Here is a 20,254-nt window from a genome sequence, read left to right as displayed (position 1 = left end):
ACGTCTGGATCGGCCACTGTAAATATTTCACATAGGCTAGTTGTATAGATTGAGGGATTAACCACACTTGCAACTGCCTTTGTTAGTATTGTTTCTATTTCTTAATTTGGTTCATTTAGTATGTTCAGAGTTACATGAATTTTTGGTGAACTAGTAAATGTTTTTGATAGAGTGCCAGCTGAAGCCCACCTCCAGGTCTTTATTTTCACGCTGTATCGAGGACCAATTGGTGGCCATGGGCTGTTTTATGCTGCTGGGTTGGGTTGTTTTTATTTTAACACATTCCGCGTTTTCATTCTTAATTATATTAAAACTTAGATATTTGTGCACATGTACATGAACATATAGGTCTAAATTAAAATCAAAAGTTTTTTTTTTTGCAATGGGACATCATCAATTAATGAAAAAGAACATTTAAACTGTTTTTTTAGTATCAAAAAAATTCAAAATTTACAGAAAATATGCATATTTGTTTGTGTGCATCTTAATTATACAAGTATTGGAAATATGATGGAGGCTATAACATATATCTGCCGTGAGCAGGCGAGTTGTAGTAAACCATTTAGCATTTCAGAAAATATGGAATCTCCCAAACAACATATCAAAAAATTATATTTGTAGGCTATTATTATTAAAAAGTTATTTTCATTTTAAATTCACCGCTTCAAGAAAGACAACTCTGGTTGAACTTCAAAACAAGTAAAAAAAAATATTTCATAATGTATTCTGCATTTTTTATAAAACTGCAAATAACAGTGTTGAGAAATTGATAATTTAGTAAAGATTCATTGTTTATTGCGTAAAATTGGATAGATAAATCATTTTTACTGATGACTTTTGTTCAGTGCATTGTGTCTTGTAAACATTTTATCACTTCCGGTTCTGCCTCACTACATGTGGAGGCAAATTTACGATGTTGTTTATCATACTATATGCAGCTGTCATCAAAGACATTCTTGTTGTGGTCTTTACTAATGTTACTCTACAGACACAACTAAAGCTAAGTTTGTGTCACAGAGATGTAAAATATCATTTGAAATTAGCTTTTGGACTGAAAAGTATCGCTCCGTACAAAATAATAACAACTGAAGAAAGCAGACTTGTTTATAGTGTTATCCCACAGAGAATGGATGTTTACTACTTATATTTCACTCAGAGTATAAACACCACACTGTTACAAACTTGGTATAGAGTTTCAACAGGGTAATTAAAAGTTACAAATGGAAACTTACCATGAGGATGAAGACAAAATACAGACAGTCAGAGGCCTTTTCATAGCCAAAGGAGCCTGAAGGAATCCAAAATACTTCTCCCAGTTGATATTGGTAGGTTTAACAACATGATTACTTTTCTTTCATTAAATATGGAACAGAAGTACATTCATAAAATGGGATATTTTTATTTTTTGGAAAGGAGGAGGGGTAATGACTCAATTTAGTATTTGTTCAAGTGTTTACTGGATTCCATGTACATGTATGTGACCAATAGCTTTCAAGTTGCTGGTCCCAGTGAAATGTAGTCATGACAGTTAGAATGTTTAGTTAAATCATTTATTTTAATTTTATTAATATTAAAAAAACCTAAATATTTGAAATATCCAAATAGTAAGATTTGTAATGATTGCCGTTCGCTCTGATTCACGTTCGCCCTGATTTTTTTTCCAAAATGTTTTCTAGTTTCTTTGTTTATCATGTTTACTATGTGAACAGAATATGTTGAAATTTTGTTGAAAAATTACCCTAACATTTGTATAGCCGAAATGAATTTATTATTTTTCCTTTGATTTGTTATGTCATTGATCAATAATTGATCCAAAACAAGCCTTCAACTTTTAAATATTTCTATGTTACAGTTTTCATGGTTTTCATAAATTTAAAGAATAAAAATATTTTTATTCAACTTCAACATGTTCAATGCCCTCAATATTATTTTTTTGAGTAGGGCGAATGAACCCAGGGTGAACATGTTATTAGGGCGAACCGAGCCGATAGTAATGAAAGCATTCTTTATTACCACGATAACTTTCTACGTTACTGTCATTAACACTTTACATCCTTCAACAATGAGTTAATCCATACTGAATAGTAAGATCTAAATAACCCAGTAATAACAAATGTAAAGCATTCCAAACAGAAAGCTATTAAACGGTCTGATTTATATCCATTTTTTTCTATACAAAACAAATGCCGGTATGATATATACAAGATATATATGTACATGATGTACACCATTTAGTTAGTACATGTACATAAACAAAGGACAACCACATGCACTGAATTATATGTATTACAGACTTTTAAGGCTACTTTTAGAGGATTTATAAGTCAATGTACATGTAAGTGTGTAATTTGTGTGCTTTCTTGTTATCTTTTATGTTATATTTTTTTTGCCATATACATGTAGTTGTATATTGGGAATTTATGGATGCAACTCCACAAAGACAATGAAAGACCAGGACTTAGATTGCATGAAACTTTCAGAAATCTTCAATATATTGATTACTATGTCATGAAGCCTTGGCATTGTGAAACTATATTATTCTTAATATGTCAGAGTGAGCAACTGAAATTATACATACATTTTTTTACTGTATTTTTGTTTGTTATATATCACAGTGGACATCACTGACTCTATATTACTCTTTATAATTACTGTTGCCTGACTCACTTTTAGGAATCTTGGAATTGCATTTGTATTTCTCTTTTTTTCCTATTCCTAGTTAAGCTAATATATATACAAAAAAATGTTTTGAGAAAAGGTATGAAGTTTATAATTGAGAATGGAAATGGGGAATGTGTCAAAGAGACATCGACCCGACCATATACATATGATAGAACAGACAGAAGATCACCTGTAGGTCTTCAATGCAATGAGAAATTCCCACGACCAGAGGTGTCCTTTAACTGGCCCCTAAACAAATATATATACTAGTTCAGTGATAATGAAAGCCATAATAAATTCCATATTCTATATTTATTTTGTTTTTGTTAAATTTAAAAATCTTATGAATATTTAATATTATTAATCTGTTTTAGGGTACCTTCTACCAGTCATCTAGTGTCATTTAAAGTTACTAGTGCAGAAATTTAAACTAAGAAGCAAGTGATACATTGTCATTTGATTGTATACAAGGTAATTAACCAATAGAAAATATTTTTTTTAAAGATATTCTTATATCAGACAACTTAGTTGTCAAAACAAATAGAGCATTGTTAGTAGATTGTGCCACTTTTGTTCTCTTGTTCATATTTTTAAAGCCGTTTTTTTTTCAACTGAACTCATCCTTTTGATTTCTATACACACATTATGTAAAAGTACATTAGATTACAACTAGGCTGAAAAAGTTCAATTTCATTGATATGAAACTTTGACCAATATATTATATGTTATTCAGGTCTCAGACAGGGTATATACTGTGACATTCCCGGCTTAGAGTTTATATCCCCTGAGCCGAAGGCGAAGGGGATATAAGCCCTAAGCCGGGAATGTCACAGTATATACCCTTTCTGAGACCTGAATTACACATATATTACGGATTACCCCTGACTTAATGTTATTTTCCAGTGCAGGTATTTGTTGACAACATATATAAGTTGAAAAACCCAACCTGATATGTGCGGCATACGTGAAGGATTTTCTAATTTGCTGTGAACATAATTTTATCGTGTATGTAATAATTTATAATAACACTTTTAACATTAAATTTAAGTATCAAAAGTGTTAATTGCGTGATTTTGTATCAAAAATGTATTATTGACTGAAGCACATCATTATTTTCCCTCTGTGAACCTCCAACAGTCTGATAGCTTTGACTACGTCACATAGCAACCGGTGTTATGATGATGTTTTTGAGGTTCCAATTGGGGACAACAACGTCGTATATACCCCGGCAGTTTCCTGAATATATACTGACATCTCTGTGTTCTTATCCAATCACAAACCTCGACACATTTGTAATCAGTAATATACATGTATATATAGCATTTGTAACTCTATATCATATATGTATAAGGTGAATCAATGTGCTTGTAACTTTGGATAGAGTCTCATGAAATGGTGAAAATCACTGTATCCCGGTAAACAGGGTTGTCAATAAATAAAAACTTAAAACTAGCAGAACTTAAAATACTAATACATATTACAACAACACTTTAAAGAGTCATTTTTTTTTAAAACTTGGATCAGATAAATATACATGTAGAAAAATATATTTACTATTTATCAAATCTATTCATAACTGCTGACTCTTTGCATGCATTATAATATTTTCATTTCTGTTTTGCAGATTTTCTAGAGGAACTATATATTCATCATGCTTGATATTGAGTTACATAATAGACATAGAGCTATCACAGTCACATATAATGTCTTGGAAGCAGCATTTTATAAGATATCAATAAGACAGTGGACATACTACCCTTTTGGATGAATTATAGCCTGAAGAAGTTTTGATCTGACATTAAGGACTGGGCCATACAATTTTTGCCCTAATCCTTCAAGTGGTTTGTTTAGAAGGGACTGCATTGGCTTGTGTGTGTCTGCATCTTTAAAGAGAAAGACTTGATTGACTTTTTGTAAAATCAAAAATTTTATAGAATTATAAAGAAAATAATGCTAACTGATTTTTGTATTGCCTGTGAAAATAGAGCTCTATATATGGGAGACTTAAAGATTTACTGATTACTATCTGGCTGCAGCAGTGTAAACTATTTGTATAAAGCTTTATATTTTAGAGGGGAGAAGACATGGATGCTTCAAACCTTTTATGCAGATACCTTATGCTAAGAAGTTTCCTTCTGTCAGGTGTCCCCTTTCCTTGACAACATTTTTATGTTTCAACAAAACCATAAGAAAAATACTTACCAGGTAGTTTGATCTGCTCTTGACCTCATTTTTGTGATTCATTGGTCAATGTTAAGTTTTGTTTTTTTGGTATGTTTTTCAATTATCTCTAGAGCACACCCGTGATATCGCGGGTCTGTGACTGAATTAAAGTACCGGTATATAACTATACGTAAGCCTTATTTTAGTATTAGTATTGTCATCTGATAAAGTCATGCTGATTATAAGATGCACAGGTTTTCTCTGCTTCAAAAATCTTTTTGCTTGAACCCAGCCACCTGGAACTTATCAATTATTGGTTAATATATATTTTTTTTGGAAAACAAAAGGGTCTGGAATGGAGTATTTTGTAATCAACAGTATGGTCGTATATAAGTTATAAACACAGTTGAATTCTTTGATTCGCTGTTTTACGTCATTCCAGCTAACAAATTCAAAACTGTACCTATATGCCTTATCTTAAGTCAAGATTTTTAGTCTTCGTATCGTCATCTGAGAAAGTCATACTGATTAAAATACAACGATCGGGAACGATGTGACAATGATTGAATTTAGTAGTGTCAACCCTGTGATTTAAACCCGTGTATATCGCAAAATCCTGAATACATGTACATGGTCAATACGATTACTTAGACCTCAAAATTATACTCATTCATTAAAAACATGTTTTTCAAAATTCAGCCATATAATCTACACGTTTATGTAAGGTGCTGAGAAAATTAAGAGTGAATCTGAAAGTGCAAAGCTGGAGTTAAATATTAAGAGTTTAAGGAGCATGTTGTGATTTCTGATTCCCACATGATCATATTTTCATTTATTGAATAATATTGTTCAGTTGTTATACATCGTACAATGTAACCGTAAGTGACAATTAATCTTAAATAGTTTCCAAAATAAGTGGCAGACATTCAAAATGGGTAAACATTGTAATTAAAGAGCAACTACTAAAACAACGAGAATGAATTAACAAACTAGGTCATAATCCTTATGCGAAGATCTCTTCTTGATGATAATTTTGACTGTTTTAATTTTATCTAGCTATTATATTTTTCAGACGCAAAAACAACTCTTAATGTTAAAAGTCCTCATTATATGGCAAAAACGATTTATATGTAGATGTTGTCTTTGAAATTACACGAAGAAATCAAATGAGGTATACTCCAAAGTCAGTAATTTATCTTGGAGTTATGTATTTTTCTGATACCTTGAAACACAGATAAGTAACCTTTTCAAAAACTGGCACATAATACTAACATTTGTGTTTATCCTTTTACATTAGAAATTTGTTGACTAAAACGGCATTTTCATCTGTCAGCGAACCAGTCAAAAGCTGTTTTAATTTCATCGATATTTTGGACAATTTTGATTTTTAATCAATCGAATCCTTTCTCTTTGAGACATTCAGATATGTATATTAATTGTTATGGTGACAACACGGTGTAATTATGTGTATTTGTTAATTCAAAGGAGAAAATGAACTGGCATTATGAAAATGTCTACAATTTCAAATCCATTTTACTTACTTTCATGGGAAAAGTATACATTCGACTTCAGTTTTACAAATTTGACAATCTCTATTTTTAATGATGTAAATACATTTAAAAATTAGTATGACCTCGGAGGAATTGCCTAAATAATACTAAAAATGTAATAGCAGATATCGTCAAAAAGGTAAATCATAGAGTGGGCAGTATTAGACGTATGGAAAATAAACAAAATAGGAACTTTTGAAATGCCCGTGATTGTATCTGACTTGATAAATGATTAATAGTGTCATAAAATAATTTCGACACAAGTGACAATTAGGAATTGCTTCTGAATAAAATAAAAATCGTTTATTTTCTACATAGAGATATTTAATAAAAAAAAAAACACTTAGATACCTTTCGGTAATCTTAAATGATTTTCAATTTAGATGATGTAATAAATGATAGGCGATGATGGTTTTTGAATGCATCCACTATTATTCGTTGAAAACAAAATTTTATTTAAATGAAACCGGTTTAAAGCAACGCAATGTCTATTGTTTGTCGTTATGTCAGACTACCTTATATGTTACCGGGTTTGTCTTTTGTTTATCTAATCATGATACAAGACCAAAACATTAATCAGCCGGTATTCATATTGAATCAGCACAGGTATGTAGCAATGAGGTCCAAGAACTGTTTTCCTGAGTCTATCCTGGGTGACCCTAATTGTTTTAATATAAATAAGATGGGGTATGGGTGTCAATGAGAAAACTCTCTATTCAAGTCACAATGTGTAAAATGTAAACAATCGTAGGCCAAAGTACCGACTGACATATGGCATCTGACATCGTGATGGCGTTGTATAACAAAAAACCCAAGTTTCTTTAATTATACATGTTACAAAACATGTATTCAATCATAATTTTGTACTTTTAAAATATCTTACTGTATGTGTGTACCTTAATATTGTATCTGTATTTCTATTGTATGTTTCTCTGTAAACTTGTATTTAATTTTTAGAGAATAAAGTATATATCTATCTATCTATCTATCTATCTATCTATCTAACGTCAGACTAACGTTTGCTGGCCGACTTTTAACTCAGTTCGCCAACGTTAGGAGCTATTTGAAACAAACATCCACTTCTGTAAAACCTTCTCGAGGTAGTTTTAAACACTTTTCCAATAGAAATTCATATAGTTTATTCAAACTAGAACATAATATGCTTTCCAGAGTTGATTATTCTTTTTTTTTGTTATAGATGAATATTATTGTTCCTTATGCATTCATTCAAAAGTTTATTTTACTTCAACATAAAAAAACATTTAAATTTAAAATCTGGACGAGTTTTAAATACATTTTTTGCAGTTTTAATTTAGGTCAATGCCAAATACTAGACTTCAAATTTTAGTTCATTTGCATGGTCTAGAAGTTTTCTATTGAACAATATCAGGTATCTTGTTTAAAATGTTGATTTAATATACAACGAGTTATGTTTTAAATTAGTCGTAATGTAAGGTACATAATGCAATAATAAGTTTTGGGGTTTGTCCGAATGAATCACAAAATATCTTTTTAAAGTTCAAATGCGGAATTTGTTGTGTTAAAATGGAAGTTATATCAAATAACAATTCACTTAAATGATGAATGTGTGATGATAAAATGCAATTCTTTATTTCGAAGTTGTTTAGATATATTTTTACAATTCTAATTCAGGTCAATGTTAAATACCAAACTTCAAACTTTAGTTTAAATACAATTTGCATGGTCTGTCAGTTTTCTATTGAACAATATCAGGTATCATGTTTAAAATTGATTTAAAGAACAACCAGGTATTGCAATGTAAGGCACAGACTTCAATCATTAATATTGGGGTTTTACTTTATGAATCAGAAAATATCACTTATCAGTTTAACATGCAAAATCCGTTTTGTTAAAAGAGAAATTATATCAAAATAACATTTCACTACAATGATAAATATCTGATGGAATTATAATGGACATCATTAAGCATTCATTTCATCATCTTAGTCTTATTTGATTCTGGATAAAGTAGTTTCAGGTAAGCATATAATGTTTTGTTTACATTGTCATTCTATGTTTTATCAATCTTAAAAAAAGCATTTGTTCAATGTTATTTTTATATCTTAAGATCTCAGACTACGCGGCATGTTGCTAGGGTATTGAGACACCGATGTATCGTATCAATTATTCAATGTGTGATTTGTGACCGTCACACTGTAGTTGTTCGTCCTCATAATTATGTTGAGTCAGCTGTTGTATCAACCTGGATAAAATCTATAAAATAAAATGTGTTCAATGTTTAATATCAACCGTAAATGAACCGTAGTTGAAATTCTGCATTTGTTATAATATTTCCACAACAAATATCTATGTGTGTAATACAATGTTATAAACGTTTAAAACAATTATAGGTTTTTAAAAAACTGCGATTATATCAAAGATCTATCTCCTTTTTTCTAGATTCCTAACTTTGTCTTCAAACTTGTTTTCGTATTATTATCATACTATCATTTGTGAAAAATTCTAAATCATTTGTGTTATCCGTGATCATCTTCCAGAATTGAGATCGTTATGCTTTTGATAAGAATGACCAAGACGGAACACGATATGTTTTCTTAGTGCATAAAAGACATATATCTGCTTCCACAAATAGAACGTATACATTAAGATTAATACAATGCTTTAAGGCGACTCAATGAAGAGATCACAGTTCAATGCGTATTTTGTTATCAGAGTTTATTTATACTATTGTAAATGGTATTATTTTTAGTGTGTATTTGAAACCGGTTGTGTTCGTCATACCTGGCCAACATATGAAATGTATATAGCGTATATTGACAATCCTTCTAGATAATTTTTAAATACATTTGCTTTTCGCAAATGAGTTCCAGTCGATAGTTCAATATTCATGTATGGTACATGTGTTGTTCTAGGTTAAAGAAAATGCATGTTATGTGGTGTATCTCTTTATGGACTCTTTTCAACTAAAGGACCGCTCTTACCATCATCTTCTACTTCTATGTGGATAATCTGCAGTTATATAATTCAATAAATCCGTTAATTTCCGATCCCCTTGGGTATTTCAACCATTTATTTTTTGAAGGAAACGATCAGCTGCAATTTTAAATGAAACTATACGATTAGTGTTCAAACCTTTTATTCTCTTTTTGGCTGTTTGAATTTAACTTGATGATGACCTTCCTTTCTTTTTCAACGAGTTCGCGCCTAGTTTTCAAATTGAATTAAATGTTGGTTCCTCCCGTTAAACTATACATCGTGATTACGGAATAGAAATACCAGGAACCATACTTTCAAATTATCTCTAAACCACACGCATAAAAAAATATTAATCGATGACCCGTGCATAAACATCACACTCGACTTTTCCTTTTTATTGATTTACACGAAAGATTACGATTACACCGATTATAATGTGAACATTAAAAATGATCCATCTAATTATTTAAATAGTGTACTGATGATTGCGTCAACTAAAGGGGCGCAAAAGGTCCTTAGAAAAATGGATGTGTGGTGGTAATCTAGCTTAGAAATAAACACTGGAATAAGTCATATTCGATGTTATTTATCTTAGTAGAGGGCTATATGAAACTTAATCGGTCGTCCCACTGTTTATATCACTCTGCTCAGCTCCTAATAAAATACATATCACGGCTAAGTGACCCGGTCTTAATAACTTTTAGTGGAAGATATTAGCAGGCAAAATCGAGGGAATTGTGCAAATGATGATACAAGCATGAAAATTACCACAAAGCATCATTATTATATACTTTTAAAAAAACAACTGCTGGCCATTATAAAAAATCATTTTTTTCAAGATGGCCACCGCCGTTTTCTAAAATGGCTGTTTTTTCAGTTTGAAAATACTGATTTTTTCTGGAAAACTTTTCGTTTACCTTCTTTTAGTGAAAAACTACTGTCAGGTTTGGTAGCTACCTTCCTCACATGTGAATAATTCACTAGACATGAATAGTTGACACATACAGGGTTTGCGCATGCGCGAAAATGTTACAAAATTCATTTAAAAATATTTCAACTATTTAATATGATTTAACAATTTTGCGCATGCGCAAACTATTTATAGACATAATGAGTGATTTGTATGCACTACCAGGGCAAACTGGTATACATCGTAGTTCATCTCATTACTCTAAAAAGCAAGTAAGTGTAAAATCTATGATGCCACTGTTTAAAAACAAGCCCATTCAGTTGCAATAATCAGGTATTTGATGGATAAGACGGAAAATGTGGTAAAAACGAGAAAAACATCGATAGTAACGGCAGATCAGCCACTTTTGGTAATGGATATTCAGTGGGAATTGCCTGATTTGTACAGAGGATTGTAAGGTGGATTTCACATTGAAATGACTTGTTATAAAATTCTGGGTGATATATAACGTGAAGGTAGATGGACACATGTGTCATGTGTCCTCACTAAAACCAGTATTGCAACACATAGAACGGCATATTCTTGTATGTATGTTCAAATGTACCTAGGACTAGACACGCGCATCAGATAACTCTATGTGTTTTAGCTTGAAAGGTATATATCGCCTTAAGAAAGCTAAACACAGAAATTATAATCATGTCATGACTCTGTGACGTTCAATGATTTGATAGACTGGCGTAAGAAAATATAGTCATCTCTACCACAGTTCAATTCCTGGCGTTAAATTATAAAATAAGAACTTCTTGTGAATTTGGTAGTATGCTCATTTCATGAGTCAGATTTTGTACAAACAGTCCATATAAAGCATGATACTGTATTCATTTAGGTCTTGATCGTGTAACATATTCTCGATCGCGACCGACCTTCTCCGAGATATGGCTTTCCTTCTCTTAAGTCACCCACAGGTGGCAATTGATTTTGAAAATGATAATTTTATTGTACGTAAGACCAGAAAATATTTTTTCTTATAACACAATTGATCAGACAAAAACAGAATAATGCAATTGTAAAGGGCGATGTGTTGTCAAAGGTTTAACCGAAGCCCTAATTTAGACGTATTGATGATAGCTAGACCAGAAGTCAGTAGACTATCAGATGAATTTGCAAGATCTAGTAGTTTGGGGCATTCTATAATAGATGAACGACTTAATGAACACAAAAGGATTTCTTTAAAAAGATCAAAGGCAAATAATTTGTAGATCGTTTGAAGCAAATACAAAACGAAGGAGAACCGGTTTCTTATAAACAGATCAAAAAGAACAACTTCCTATTATGTCGGTAAAATAAAACTGTAAACGTTTTTGTAAAAAACAAAGCTAGAGAACCTTAGATATCTTTTCTAGACTTTTATTTCTTGTCGCAGTGGACAAATTGATTTGGAATATTTCTTAATCTATAAAGACAAACTGCTCCTCCGTTTTTGTCTTCGGATGTCATTTTAAACAGTGGTATTAAATCGGTGCAAATGGATAAACTTGAAACATTTTGCAATTTGCAGATCCAAATTCTGACGCATTTATCGTTGATAGAGCAGCAATGGATAATTCCAGGCCACCTTGTAGGGAACAATATTGGATGATTTTGCAATTGTGTTATACGGCCTTAAATAAAATATTGCATCGATAAGTATTCAAGAGTAGATATTGTGTTAGATTTACTAAATGGATCATTGAAAGGCTAGATGTTAGAAGACAAAAGTTGGGTTTTGGAGTAGTTTTCTCTATGAAGATGACAATGAAACGAAGTGTCTTGCCGACAGAAATGCTTCTGTAGAGACTAATAAGGATACTTTCCATCTATCCCTTGTAAGTATGGAGAAGCAGATATACGAATTTTTGTCCATGTTCGGCCTGATTATGAAAATTGTTGTAGGACGGTAATTTAAGGTAGCACCGACACAGATGTAGTAGTATTAAAAATTGCAGCACTCCAAAAATATGGTGGAACAAACTGTGAATAGGTTTTGGCAGGAATGAAGACGTTTGATGGCTTCCTGTACGTGATATATTAAATGCGTTTGGTCCTCGTGTAGCTACTCTTCCTTTCATTCATACATTCAGTGCATGTGACACTAAGGGACTAGGTAAGTTTGGATGACATGGGAAGTATTTCAACATGTAAGGGACGTACTTATTTCTTTGCTGAAGTATAAAGACACATACAAGGACACAAAATAAGCATTTGTTTGCATCATGTATGACAGAACAACGTCACTATTTGCTGTTAACGAGGCACGATGTAAATTTTTACCAAGGAAGCAGCGGCATTGTGATGTAGTTCCGCCTACAAGAGTTTTTTTTTCGGAGGACATCCAAAGAGCAGCGTATCAAGGAGGATAAGTTTGGGCTCAGCCTGATTTATGTACCAATTCATGAACACTGGGGTTGGATGAAAGAAACAAATCGAGGACTTCTTCGGCTGCCGTTAAAGTTGCATCCTCCTGTCGGAAACTTTTGAAATGAGGAGGCGAAATATCCTATTGTGTTGGTGACTGTAAATGCTACCGTTCTGTCCTTTCTTGTACGAGTTTTGTTATTGGCTACTGTCCGATAATTTTAAGATACCGAACCTGTCTTTCTAACAAAACTAGGCATTTAATCTTAACAAAGATTGTGATATCACTTGTTAAGTTTAATGATGAAAATTATAAAAAAAAATACGTGTTCCAAAATTTTGCCGCCATTTTGAAACCGGAAATCACTCTTTTTTGTCATTTATGTGTTGTTTTTTGTACTTTAAGAACTGTAATTTAAAGCTTAATAAAACCTTACATTGGATTATACCTATAACACAACTTTCAAAGATTTACTTCTGGATATGACGCCATTTGTAAAATGATCGGTGGCCATCTTGAAAAAATGGAAATTTTTTATGGCCAGCACACTTATTAGGTCTTTCCACTTTTCTGTGGAAAGCCTATTGTATTTGTTCTGATTATTAGGTCTTTCCACTTTTCTGTGGAAAGCCTATTGTATTTGTTCTGATTATTATTATTATTATTATTATTTTTTTTTTTTTTTTCTTCCGCCAAATTTTGTTCTTGCGATAAATGTTTGTTTCGCAATATGTCGCTTAGATTTTTTTCATATTGTATCGTATAGGTTATGCGCTTTTAAATTTCACCCTGCTAAGCCGAACCATTTTCTTTGTAAGAGTTATCTCCCTATTCACTGTTTGTCATGTGTGTGCATCTCCTTCGTAACAAAATAAGAAAGCGACAAAATTCTTTTTACAAATTGTTCGTTACATCCTCAGGAATTTTTGGCTAATTTGGATCGAAGCAATTCGATGAAATTTTATAGGAGTTATGTACCTTTACGGAATAAATTTGTCGGTATGTTTTTTTAACTAATAAACCGTTAACCGTATAACCCTGGAATGTTTTTATTTGAGTCCCCTGGGTCCTAACTTAGAAAATTAGGTCAAGGTCAAAGGTCAAGGTCATATTTTAGATTTTCATATGTCTTTGATTTCCCTATAATTCTTGAATGGTTATAGATACAGAAAATTTAAGCAGTGAAAAATGTTCAGTACTTCAAGGGGCAACTTTGTTACATTATGACTGTATTGGTTTTACCATTATGTAAGGGACATAACCCCCATTGATGGTTTATAAAAAGCCATTATTAGGCAAAACACTTAAACAAAAGGTCCTTGACCCATATGGTCTTTTGCAATGACATTGTGAAGCAATGACCTTGACAAAGGTCACAAGATCAAAGGTCAAGGTCATGTACATATGTGATTTGGGGCACGACTTGAAGAATTTTATGTGTGTTTGCCAACCAACCAACCAACCAACCAACCAATCATGATCAATCAATAATGATCAATCAACAAATCATGATCATGATCAATCAACCAATCATGATCATGATTAATCAATCAATCAATCATGTTTCCGTCTCATGTGTTTAATATAGGGTTCAAGATCTCCTTTGTTTCTTTTTCGCTGTTTCAATTGACCCTTTCCAACGTGTTTAACCAACCAACCAACTAACCAATCAATCAATCAATCAATCAATCAATCAATCAATCAATCAATCAATCAATCAATCATTCATGATCAATCAATCATGTTTCCGTCTCGTCTCGTGTGTTTAATATAGGGTCCAAGATCTTCTTTGTTTCTTTTTCGCTGTTTCAATTGGCCCTATCCAACGTGTTTAACCAACCAACCAACCAACCAACCAACCAACCAATCAATCAATCAATCAATCAATCAATCAATCAATCAATCAATCAATCAATCAATCAATCAATCAATCATGATCAATCAATCAAGTTTCCGTCTCGTCTCGTGTGTTTAATATAGGGTCCAAGATCTTCTTTGTTTCTTTTTCGCTGTTTCAATTGGCCCTATCCAACGTGTTTAACCAACCAACCAACCAACCAACCAACCAACCAACCAACCAACCAACCAACCAATCAATCAATCATGTTTCCGTCTCGTGTGTTTAATATAGGGTCCAAGATCTTTTTTGTTTCTTTTTCGCTGTTTGAATTGGCCCTATCCAACGTGTTTTACCAACCAACCAACTAATCAATAAATCAATCAATCAATCATGATCATGATCAATCAATCATGATCATGATCAATCAATCATGATCATGATCAATCAATCATGTTTCATGATCAATCAATCATGTTTCATGAAAAATTGAAATTTAATATTGTTCTTGCGTCACTTCTGAAAAAAAAATCCACATGTACTCTGAAACTACAAATACAATCGACCTCAAAATTTGCAGTCAGCAGGGCATACATGTACTAAAAGTTTGTAAAAAAATTTGGTGCAGATATCTCTCAAAGCTTTTCCTAGAGAAAAAAAATTGCAATGCCGTAAAAATTGCTTGCTAGGTCCGTAAATTTCAGTAAAAGCCTACAATAAAATGTCCGCTCCGAGATTGAAATACTAATCTGTGTTACAAACAGGTGCTGAAAAATGTACATTATCAGAAAATAATCAATAAATGTGTTTTAAAGTTACACCGGATCAAATAAATCCAAATCATGCACTGTTTGTGACCTGTCATCAAAATGTCAATTTCCTACAATGACAAAAGAAATTACATTGTGTGCATTCCGTCTCTATACATGTTGTCTGTTCAAAGTCCCCACCTAAAAAGGAATAAAAAGACTATCTTTTCGTTATTATAAACCCGTGTCACGTGATGTGGCGCGCGCGCTGTACCTAAAATAAAAGAAAAACTTTCCAAACTAAACATGAAACTTCTCCGGTAACAATAATATAGACCCCATACAGAAACAAACAAACAAACAAACAAACAAACAAACAAACAAATACCCCCCCCCCCCACCCCCAACTCAATTAATTTTAAAGGGGGAAAGACCCCCTACAATTGCTTTTTTAAAGCAATTGATTTATATTGTAAAAAACCTTTTTAACCATTCTGTTCCGTTAATAAAAAAAAAAAAAAAAATCTCCCCGAGACCCCCTTTTGCCCCCCCCCCCTTTTTTTTTAACCCTCCACTTACAACTGAATGTAGGTTGTGTGCTATCTATCCTATCAACGTAAAACGAACGACAACTCCAGTTTTTTCCATATTATTAGGTCTTTCCACTTTTCTGTGGAAAGCCTATTGTATTTGTTCTGATTATTATTATTATTATTATTATTTTTTTTTTTTTTTTCTTCCGCCAAATTTTGTTCTTGCGATAAATGTTTGTTTTGCAATATGTCGCTTAGATTTTTTTCATATTGTATCGTATAGGTTATGCGCTTTTAAATTTCACCCTGCTAAGCCGAACCATTTTCTTTGTAAGAGTTATCTCCCTATTCACTGTTTGTCATGTGTGTGCATCTCCTTCGTAACAAAATAAGAAAGCGACAAAATTCTTTTTACAAATTGTTCGTTACATCCTCAGGAATTTTTGGCTAATTTGGATCGAAGCAATTCGATGAAATTTTATAGGAGTTATGTACCTTTACGGAATAAATTTGTCGGTATGTTTTTTTAACTAATAAACCGTTAACCGTATAACCCTGGAATGTTTTTATTTGAGTCCCCTGGGTCCTAACTTAGAAAATTAGGTCAAGGTCAAAGGTCAAGGTCATATTTTAGATTTTCATATGTCTTTGATTTCCCTATAATTCTTGAATGGTTATAGATACAGAAAATTTAAGCAGTGAAAAATGTTCAGTACTTCAAGGGGCAACTTTGTTACATTATGACTGTATTGGTTTTACCATTATGTAAGGGACATAACCCCCATTGATGGTTTATAAAAAGCCATTATTAGGCAAAACACTTAAACAAAAGGTCCTTGACCCATATGGTCTTTTGCAATGACATTGTGAAGCAATGACCTTGACAAAGGTCACAAGATCAAAGGTCAAGGTCATGTACATATGTGATTTGGGGCACGACTTGAAGAATTTTATGTGTGTTTGCCAACCAACCAACCAACCAACCAACCAATCATGATCAATCAATAATGATCAATCAACAAATCATGATCATGATCAATCAACCAATCATGATCATGATTAATCAATCAATCAATCATGTTTCCGTCTCATGTGTTTAATATAGGGTTCAAGATCTCCTTTGTTTCTTTTTCGCTGTTTCAATTGACCCTTTCCAACGTGTTTAACCAACCAACCAACTAACCAATCAATCAATCAATCAATCAATCAATCAATCAATCAATCAATCAATCAATCATTCATGATCAATCAATCATGTTTCCGTCTCGTCTCGTGTGTTTAATATAGGGTCCAAGATCTTCTTTGTTTCTTTTTCGCTGTTTCAATTGGCCCTATCCAACGTGTTTAACCAACCAACCAACCAACCAACCAACCAACCAATCAATCAATCAATCAATCAATCAATCAATCAATCAATCAATCAATCAATCAATCAATCAATCAATCAAGTTTCCGTCTCGTCTCGTGTGTTTAATATAGGGTCCAAGATCTTCTTTGTTTCTTTTTCGCTGTTTCAATTGGCCCTATCCAACGTGTTTAACCAACCAACCAACCAACCAACCAACCAACCAACCAACCAACCAACCAACCAATCAATCAATCATGTTTCCGTCTCGTGTGTTTAATATAGGGTCCAAGATCTTTTTTGTTTCTTTTTCGCTGTTTGAATTGGCCCTATCCAACGTGTTTTACCAACCAACCAACTAATCAATAAATCAATCAATCAATCATGATCATGATCAATCAATCATGATCATGATCAATCAATCATGATCATGATCAATCAATCATGTTTCATGATCAATCAATCATGTTTCATGAAAAATTGAAATTTAATATTGTTCTTGCGTCACTTCTGAAAAAAAAATCCACATGTACTCTGAAACTACAAATACAATCGACCTCAAAATTTGCAGTCAGCAGGGCATACATGTACTAAAAGTTTGTAAAAAAATTTGGTGCAGATATCTCTCAAAGCTTTTCCTAGAGAAAAAAAATTGCAATGCCGTAAAAATTGCTTGCTAGGTCCGTAAATTTCAGTAAAAGCCTACAATAAAATGTCCGCTCCGAGATTGAAATACTAATCTGTGTTACAAACAGGTGCTGAAAAATGTACATTATCAGAAAATAATCAATAAATGTGTTTTAAAGTTACACCGGATCAAATAAATCCAAATCATGCACTGTTTGTGACCTGTCATCAAAATGTCAATTTCCTACAATGACAAAAGAAATTACATTGTGTGCATTCCGTCTCTATACATGTTGTCTGTTCAAAGTCCCCACCTAAAAAGGAATAAAAAGACTATCTTTTCGTTATTATAAACCCGTGTCACGTGATGTGGCGCGCGCGCTGTACCTAAAATAAAAGAAAAACTTTCCAAACTAAACATGAAACTTCTCCGGTAACAATAATATAGACCCCATACAGAAACAAACAAACAAACAAACAAACAAACAAACAAACAAATACCCCCCCCCCCCACCCCCAACTCAATTAATTTTAAAGGGGGAAAGACCCCCTACAATTGCTTTTTTAAAGCAATTGATTTATATTGTAAAAAACCTTTTTAACCATTCTGTTCCGTTAATAAAAAAAAAAAAAAAAATCTCCCCGAGACCCCCTTTTGCCCCCCCCCCCTTTTTTTTTAACCCTCCACTTACAACTGAATGTAGGTTGTGTGCTATCTATCCTATCAACGTAAAACGAACGACAACTCCAGTTTTTTCCATATTATTAGGTCTTTCCACTTTTCTGTGGAAAGCCTATTGTATTTGTTCTGATTATTATTATTATTATTATTATTTTTTTTTTTTTTTTCTTCCGCCAAATTTTGTTCTTGCGATAAATGTTTGTTTCGCAATATGTCGCTTAGATTTTTTTCATATTGTATCGTATAGGTTATGCGCTTTTAAATTTCACCCTGCTAAGCCGAACCATTTTCTTTGTAAGAGTTATCTCCCTATTCACTGTTTGTCATGTGTGTGCATCTCCTTCGTAACAAAATAAGAAAGCGACAAAATTCTTTTTACAAATTGTTCGTTACATCCTCAGGAATTTTTGGCTAATTTGGATCGAAGCAATTCGATGAAATTTTATAGGAGTTATGTACCTTTACGGAATAAATTTGTCGGTATGTTTTTTTAACTAATAAACCGTTAACCGTATAACCCTGGAATGTTTTTATTTGAGTCCCCTGGGTCCTAACTTAGAAAATTAGGTCAAGGTCAAAGGTCAAGGTCATATTTTAGATTTTCATATGTCTTTGATTTCCCTATAATTCTTGAATGGTTATAGATACAGAAAATTTAAGCAGTGAAAAATGTTCAGTACTTCAAGGGGCAACTTTGTTACATTATGACTGTATTGGTTTTACCATTATGTAAGGGACATAACCCCCATTGATGGTTTATAAAAAGCCATTATTAGGCAAAACACTTAAACAAAAGGTCCTTGACCCATATGGTCTTTTGCAATGACATTGTGAAGCAATGACCTTGACAAAGGTCACAAGATCAAAGGTCAAGGTCATGTACATATGTGATTTGGGGCACGACTTGAAGAATTTTATGTGTGTTTGCCAACCAACCAACCAACCAACCAACCAATCATGATCAATCAATAATGATCAATCAACAAATCATGATCATGATCAATCAACCAATCATGATCATGATTAATCAATCAATCAATCATGTTTCCGTCTCATGTGTTTAATATAGGGTTCAAGATCTCCTTTGTTTCTTTTTCGCTGTTTCAATTGACCCTTTCCAACGTGTTTAACCAACCAACCAACTAACCAATCAATCAATCAATCAATCAATCAATCAATCAATCAATCAATCAATCAATCAATCAATCATTCATGATCAATCAATCATGTTTCCGTCTCGTCTCGTGTGTTTAATATAGGGTCCAAGATCTTCTTTGTTTCTTTTTCGCTGTTTCAATTGGCCCTATCCAACGTGTTTAACCAACCAACCAACCAACCAACCAACCAATCAATCAATCAATCAATCAATCAATCAATCAATCAATCAATCAATCAATCAATCAATCAATCAATCAATCATGATCAATCAATCAAGTTTCCGTCTCGTCTCGTGTGTTTAATATAGGGTCCAAGATCTTCTTTGTTTCTTTTTCGCTGTTTCAATTGGCCCTATCCAACGTGTTTAACCAACCAACCAACCAACCAACCAACCAACCAACCAACCAACCAACCAACCAATCAATCAATCATGTTTCCGTCTCGTGTGTTTAATATAGGGTCCAAGATCTTTTTTGTTTCTTTTTCGCTGTTTGAATTGGCCCTATCCAACGTGTTTTACCAACCAACCAACTAATCAATAAATCAATCAATCAATCATGATCATGATCAATCAATCATGATCATGATCAATCAATCATGATCATGATCAATCAATCATGTTTCATGATCAATCAATCATGTTTCATGAAAAATTGAAATTTAATATTGTTCTTGCGTCACTTCTG

At 32.7% G+C, this 20,254-nt stretch overlaps 1 protein-coding gene and 1 long non-coding RNA gene across 2 annotated transcripts in view; both read left to right on the top strand.

Annotated features, from left to right (window-relative positions):
- The first annotated feature begins 744 nt into the window (after nt 1-744).
- Nucleotides 745-4,618, top strand: LOC143056832 (uncharacterized). The gene is made up of 3 exons (XR_012972529.1): nt 745-1,325; nt 3,036-3,132; nt 4,286-4,618. It is a non-coding gene; the product is annotated as an uncharacterized LOC143056832 (long non-coding RNA).
- Nucleotides 4,619-7,908: 3,290 nt separating this feature from the next.
- The window catches only part of LOC143057368 (uncharacterized), a gene marked incomplete in the record, with an annotated part of 144,990 nt that continues 132,644 nt past the window's right edge, over nt 7,909-20,254 (top strand). Inside the window, 1 exon segment of the mRNA XM_076230673.1 lies at nt 7,909-8,373.

Source organism: Mytilus galloprovincialis, chromosome 13 (genome assembly GCF_965363235.1).
Source record: "Mytilus galloprovincialis chromosome 13, xbMytGall1.hap1.1, whole genome shotgun sequence".
NCBI classification, from domain to species: domain Eukaryota; kingdom Metazoa; phylum Mollusca; class Bivalvia; order Mytilida; family Mytilidae; genus Mytilus; species Mytilus galloprovincialis.
This window is presented reverse-complemented; position numbering and strand designations above follow the sequence as displayed.